Source organism: Cavia porcellus, unplaced genomic scaffold (genome assembly GCF_034190915.1).
Source record: "Cavia porcellus strain 051 isolate PalLab524CR breed Dunkin Hartley unplaced genomic scaffold, mCavPor4.1 scaffold_8, whole genome shotgun sequence".
NCBI lineage: Eukaryota > Metazoa > Chordata > Mammalia > Rodentia > Caviidae > Cavia > Cavia porcellus.
The window spans coordinates 71,742,467-71,749,765 of record NW_026947491.1 but is presented as its reverse complement, the minus strand read 5'-3'; the positions used below and the strand labels follow the sequence as shown (position 1 = coordinate 71,749,765).

General features: G+C 37.2%; 1 pseudogene; it reads left to right on the top strand.

Annotated features, from left to right (window-relative positions):
• The first annotated feature begins 444 nt into the window (after positions 1 to 444).
• On the top strand, positions 445 to 1,809 carry LOC100735577 (ATP-dependent RNA helicase DDX18-like; annotated as a pseudogene).
• The last annotated feature ends 5,490 nt before the right edge of the window (positions 1,810 to 7,299 follow it).

The window sequence follows — 7,299 nt, the reverse complement described above, 5'->3', positions numbered from 1 at the left end:
CTGTCTTAAAAGGAAGTAACGTCACTGGGAAGAGCTGTCTACTTGGCAGTGCTGGGCTGGGCTGGGCTGTCCGGTATGTTGCCCTGACCTGTGAAACTCTTGCCCAGGGACATGGAGAAGTGGACCCTTAGACTTCGGCAGGGGAACCCAAAACTATAGGGAGCCCCAAATGTGAGCCTTCCAGAAACTCAAAATGGCAGTGTGCCTGAAAAAACGGCAATAGTTGAAGGAAAAGTTTTTAAAAATCTCTAAAATTCTGTAAATGTGGGCTTATCAGAAGCTCCAAATAGAGATATGCCTACAGAAACATGGAAAGTTGAAAAAGTTAAGAAGTCCCTAAAAACATTCTGTGACTGAGAGCTTGTCAGAAGGTCAAAATGGAGATATCCCTGAAGAAACAAAAGAAAACATCAAAGTTCAAAGTTCACCCATAAATCTATCATAATGACCAAGAAGACGCAGAAAGATGGTTTCCCAATTCAGAGAGAGGGAAAATGGCAAATGATGCTGGACCTGATAGTAAAAATTTAAAAAAAAATTTTTTTAAAGATTGAAGAAAGCCCAAGAACTCTTGAGCAAACAAATGGGCATGGGGACGTGAGATGGTGAGGCAGGTGACAGCAAAGTGCCCCACTCGCCCCTGTGACTCACAGGAGCTTTTCAGGACATTTGTTTAGCTTGTTAACTAACCTTGTCAATGAAAACAGTCGAAAGGGAAAAAAAGGGGCGGTGGAGTTTACAAACATGACAGAAATACAACCTTAAAGTGTTAGACCACTTCTGGAAGGCAGGGATTTTTAGCAACTGCAAAAACAGGAACTGGAAAAACCCTTGCATTTCTTGTGATTGAATGCATCATGAAGTTCAAAGTCCTACCAGGACGGGAACAAGAGCCCTGATTCTGCCACTGCTGAAGAAGTAGCCATGCAGACTTCTGGCGTTTGGAAGGAGCTGATGACTCACCACGCTCTCATGCTCAGGTTAATCACGAGCACGGGCAGCAGTGACAGCTCTGCTGAAGCACAGAAACTTGCAAAAGGGCTCAACGTGATTGTGGCCACCCCAGGCCAGCTTCTGGAACAAACGCAAAACTCCCAGGGTTTATGTATAAAACCTATAGGGTCTAGTTACGTGAGGCTGATCATATCTTGAATGCTGGGTTTTCAGAGGAATTAAAGCAAATTATTAATCTTCTGCCAATACACAGACACCATGCTTTTTTTTTTTTTTTTTTTTTTTTTTTTTTTTGCCATACAAATTCAGAAAGTTGAAGACCTGGCAGGGATTTTGTTGAAAAAGGAGCCATTGTATGTTAGTGTGAGTGATGACAAAGTAATGCCATAGTGGATGGTCTGATAGTTGTTTGCCCCTCAGATTCCTTATGTTTTTTACATTTCTTAAGAAGCAGCAAAAGAAGAAATGTAGTCTTCTTTTCATCCTGTAAGTCCATGAGATACCAGTATGCATCGCTGAACTACATCGATTGGCCTGTCTTGGCCATTCATGACAAGCAGTAGCAAAACAAGCATACAAAAACATTCTTCCAGCTCTACAGTGCAGCTTCAGGAATATTGTTGTGTACAGAGCGGGCAGTAAGAGGGCTGGATATGTCCGAAGTCAACTGGATTGTTGAGTCTGACCCACAGGAATATATTCATCACTGCCAGATCCCTAATTGGTAGAGGGCATTCCATGCTCATTTTGCACCCAGAAGTATTAGGTTTCCCTCATTACTTGAAGCAACTCAAGGTTCCATTAAATGAATTTGACTTTTCCTGTTCTGAAATTTACTCACATGCTTCAAACTGACTGTCTAAACCATTGACAGTGTCATTTGCAGAAACATAGCAGTCTGAAACCATATACTGTTTGGTTAGACAGAAAATGAGTCATCCTGAGAAAACAGTCCAGAAGAGAACAGATGATAACAGAACCTTAAGTAATATATGCTATATACATGCTATATTGTATATTATATAGCATGTATTATATATGTTATATAAATATACTTTAAATTATTTTAAAATATTTTATTCATCAAACTAGAAGTAAGCTTCTCAATTCCTCTTTCTATGTCCACTGAAAAAAGAAATAATAGTTCCCAAAGAAACAGTTGGCCTTGAGGATCTTAAGGAAGATGCCCTATTAAGGAAACACTTAAAAAAATCTATTAAACAGTATCCTCCAAGTTAGCCAGGAATCACTGCCAAAATGAAGTTATTTATTACCTCCCAAAGTAACTCCTATTTTTCCAGGACAAACTTACTACACCCTTTGCTCCATTCTTTTTAACTGCATACTTTCATGGCTATGATTCTTGTGGATAACATGATGTGAACTGGTTGGGAACATCAGAGGCCATTAGTAGTTGACTTGTATTCATTTTTATATCTTAATTTTCCAGACTAGTAACTCTAGACCCTCAAAATTAGCAAAATTTAAATAATGAAATATGATATATTTCTGGTTGGCCCATCCCTGGACAAATTGTCTTCCAAGGACACTAGTTTCATGATGTTAACTTCCTATAAACAATTAGACTATAATTTTTCAAAACACACATCATAGAGCCAAAGGCTGTTACTAAGTCAACAAATTTTAAAAGTACAGTAGAAAGAATTAAACATTTATATTGTGGAGAAGCATTCTTTTTATTAGGGTTGAAAGTGGTTTATTGGACTCGTAAGAGTTCCTTAGTGTATAGAGTTTATTTCCAATTGCTCAGGCTTTTTGCACTGTTTTTCCTGTCTCCAGGTGATGAGATGCTAAATGAAATACACTCTGAGGTTTCCTGCTGTTGATTCTTTGACAACAAGGAAAGCAGGTTTCATCAGACAATGTGTGGTAGAGGTGTAAAGATGTGCTTCATCATTGTTGCATAGCTTAACTAGAAACAAATAAAATATTAAAAGGTAGAAGATCAGATGGTGACATTTTACAAATACAGAAATCCTTGAGCAAATTAACATTTCTTGAAAATGCTAACAATAATAGAATTACCAAGTGAAACTCTTGAGAAATTAAAATTATAAGATTAGAGTACCTCAAATCAATCTCTATCTCTTGTATTTCTAATTTAATGAAACCCTATTTTATTTGTGATCCTGCTCTAACTCTTCCTATTCATTCAACCCTCCATAAAGGGATATTCCAAAAGTCAGATTGGATTATATCATTCTCAACTTTTAAAAACCATTTTCTGTTATTCTTTCCAAAGATCCAAACCCAAACTTTAGGATTGCAGTGCCGCTTCGCAATCCAGTTGCAGCCCCATCTTTGGACAGTCTGGGCCTTCCCAACACTCTCACCAGACCCCATCCTTCACTCTGCTAAGGCTAAACTGCTCACCATTTGCTGGAAAATTTATTCTTCCAACTCTGTGACTGTTGGCGGGAAAAGAATAGGATGAGAAAAGAGAGACATTCACTTCAGGTAAGAAATTTAAAGGAATGCCAAAAAAACAAGAATCAAGATAACATTTTAAAGCAATATTTTAAGAAATTAAAGCCAATGGAGGAAAAATTATTAGAAACAAAGCATCGAAATTTGGAAGTGTCCCCACCCCCACGCCGCCACCCGTCTATGTGTAACTCCATTCCAGGGTGGTGCTATTAGGAGGTGGTTGAACATTTAGAATGTGAGACCTAGTGTAAGGTTTTTAAAAATCACTATAGTCACGCCCTTGAAACAGCATCTCCTCGTCTTTCTCTCTTGCTCTCTAACTCATAAAGTAAACAGTGTGCTGTGCACATTACCACTACCATGATGTACTAAGTCCCTGGAGGCCCTCAGCAACAGATTCCCCAATCTTGAACTGGAATCTGCAAAACTGCAAGCTAAAATATATCTTTTTTTTTTCTTTATAAGTAAATTACAAGAGTGGATTAAAAAATACAGCAAATGTTCAAATTTTTAAAGTTTATTCAAGTGAAAGACATAGTGCCTTTCATCACCCTTATAATACACACCCATCCCCGTGTGTATACATTTATCCCATCATTCTTGCCTCTTTCTGAAGCAGTTCTGAACGTCCTCTTTTTTGAGGGTCTTTAGCTATGGTCTGCTGGTTACCCTGATGTCCTGAGTCATTCAAGATGTTTCTCTTTCATTGTCATTTTGACTTCTGGTAAGACCCAGAAACCCCTGGGTGCCAGGTCCAGTGAGTACGCTGCCTTTCCCTTGGATGCACGCAGCAGCAGCATTCGCCATATTTTTGATTATACCTTGTAAAGACACAAAAGGGAGCTTCCAGAATTGCCTCCGAAAGCGGTAAGAATGATAGTGTGTTTTGATGGCGTAAATGTATTTTGGGGTATTTCAAGGGAACTAATGTAATATGTCTTTTGTTATGATTAAAACTCACTATATATTTTGGTCAACCCTTGAATCTCAAATCTGATTAAAACCTAACTAATATGGTAAAACACAAAATTTGGAATCAGAAACAGAAATTCCAACTCTACTTTCACACTCACATTTTATCGACATTATGATGATGGGTAAATCTCTGAGTTTTAGTTTCTCTATCTTTGGAAAGAGAATAACTTTTCCATACACCTTTTGGAAGATAGGTATTATCAGTTTTTATAAAAAGATCGAATAGAATAGACATTTATTCATTCATGTGAGGTAAAGTAGGCAAGGAGAGAGAAAAACACAGGACTTGCCTAGCATATATGAAGACATCTTTGAAAACAGAGACAGAGAAATCATCAGGCACACTGCTTAGGGAACTGTAAGTGTTTCAGCACGACTTCCTGTGAGCAGGGACTGACCATCAAAAGACAAGACCGAAGCAAAGTAAGAAGAGTTTCGACAACCGTCCAGTATTTCATCCAAAGACTCATAAATTCTCCCAGGGCAAAACTGGGCTCTGAAACTAACAAGAGTGTGGTTTTACCAAAACTGTGAGGCTTATGAGCTAAACTGAGAGGAAACTAAAAGAAAACTAAATCATTTACATTCAATTTCGTGCACTATTGTCAATTTCAAATGTATCGCAGAATGAAATTTTAAAAGCAAATTAGGGCAGGAAAGAAAGAAATTCTTGAGATATCAGGAAAGTAGAATATATAAGATCTGGCAGCACAGCAAGGGGACAAGAAGGTTACTGAGAGTGAGTTGTTCGGATTAGGAGTACAAAGCATGTAGAATCAAAAGGCATGAGTGAAAATACCAGCAATTTAAAGTTTAAAAATGCAAAGGGCTATCAAATCATATGGCCTTAACAGATCTTCCCCTAAAAAAAAAAAAAAAAAAAAAAAAAAAACCTGTTTTACAGTTTTGTGCCAACATTGCTGAGATACAAAATGTTTTTTTTCTTCACCACCCACACATAGCAATTAGAAAGAAAGGAAAGAAAAAAGGATGGAAAGGAAAAAGGGAGAGAAAAAAGGAGGGAGAGAGGGAGAATAAAGAAAGGAGGAATGAAGGAAGGAAGGAAGGAAGGAAGGAAGGAAGGAAGGAAGGAAGGAAGAAAGGAAGGAAGGGAGGGAGGAAAGAAGGAAGGAAGGAAGGAACAAAGGAAAACAGGCTGCATGCTTGCATCTTATTTCCAGTTTTACAAATCTCTAAAGAATCCTGAAAGAGATGCCAGATAAAATTAAAAACGGAAAGTATATTTTATATTTTTAAAGATCCAACCACCAGGGTCAGGCTTCATTTTTGAAACTCCCATACAAGGGGAAAGCACTAACATGAGATAATTTTCTAAACGTATTCATTTCAAGATCACTTTCTTATTTATATTATGCCAGTTCATCATCACCCTTGGAATAACCATTCCAGTGTTTCATTCATTTTCACTGAATATCCTCTTCATGACAAGAAATTTTTTCTTTTCTTTATTCCTACTCTACATTAATGGACAATATTATAATATTACAATGCATGGATTACTTTCTCTTTAAATTTTTTTTCTTCTTCTTCTTTAAAAGTATATTCACTTTGCAATAGTCTCCTGAAGGAGAGAAAAAAAATAGAATCTAATATAAATGCAAGATAAATTACAAATATTTTGTAAGTGACATCTCTCTATTCTTTACAATTATTCAGCAATACAGATATTATTACCTTATGTATATAGATGAAGAAACTGAGGACAACTAATTTTCACAAAGCTACATAGTAAAGAGAAGATTTCAAGTACCATATTTCTTAGGGGAGAAAGAACACATCTCACAAATTCTCCCTTCCGTCTCCAGATTTCCATCTTCCTTCATTTGTGGTGGATTAATGGCCCGACATCTTCATTACCCGCTCCATCTCCATGGCCTTTGCGATGTGACTTCTCAATTTCTCCATTGAAGAGTGAGGGTATCCCACCTGCTCACTGTGAGCTTCACCCTTTGACTTCACCAATAGAATATTAACCACATAACCTAACCAAGAGCTTATGAAATACCTGCAAGAGTTGGGTTTACTCTTAGCTCCTCTGCCATTGCCATTAAAGCATAGTCACGACAGCCCAGTGATCTAAGAGGATAATGATAGCCACAGAGAACAAAGCCAAATCACCCCAATCAAGCCCAGTCAAAATTAGTTGACACCCAGACCCATGACAAGGCCTTGATGACCTTCGCAGGATGACCCAGTCAAGCCCTGCTGAGATCTGCGAATCCTAAGCTAACTTGCAGAACTAAATGATTTTTTAGAAGAAAGCAGAAACATGAACTGTAATTTCAAAATTCCTGCTCTTCCCCTACATTGTGGTTTTCTTAGACCTGATAATAACTTGTCCTATCAGCTCAGAAACATTGATCTCTTTAAACTCTATTCTGCACTGTAAAAGGTGGGGCTGAATTTCTCTTACACTGATCTATATAGCCACTAGAATACTAATAGCAAATCTTTTAGAGCTTCCAATGCTACGAAGAGCCCACTGCAGCACGCATGCCTTAGGTTTGCCACCACTGTTTAGGATATAACATTCCATTATTTCATGTTTATTCTTAGGTTTCCACCACTCCATTGTTTATCTTCCCTTCCTTATTCTTTTCCCCAAATAATGCAGTAGTATATAACAGAACCTCATAAACTATATGTTCTTTGCTTTACTCATTTAAATAATTTACCATATAAGACAAAACTCTGTCTTTGGAAACTGACCACTAAATAAATGAAAGTTAAACCATATAAAATTACTCTTAAATTTTTCCCATAACTAAGTCACTATTTTTACTTATAGGTAGATGGTTATAACAGACTCAGATACTTTTTCTGAAATAGGTTTTATTTATTTATTTGTTTGTTTATTTATTTATTTATTTTTATTGCTGGGGATCAAACCCTGGACATCAT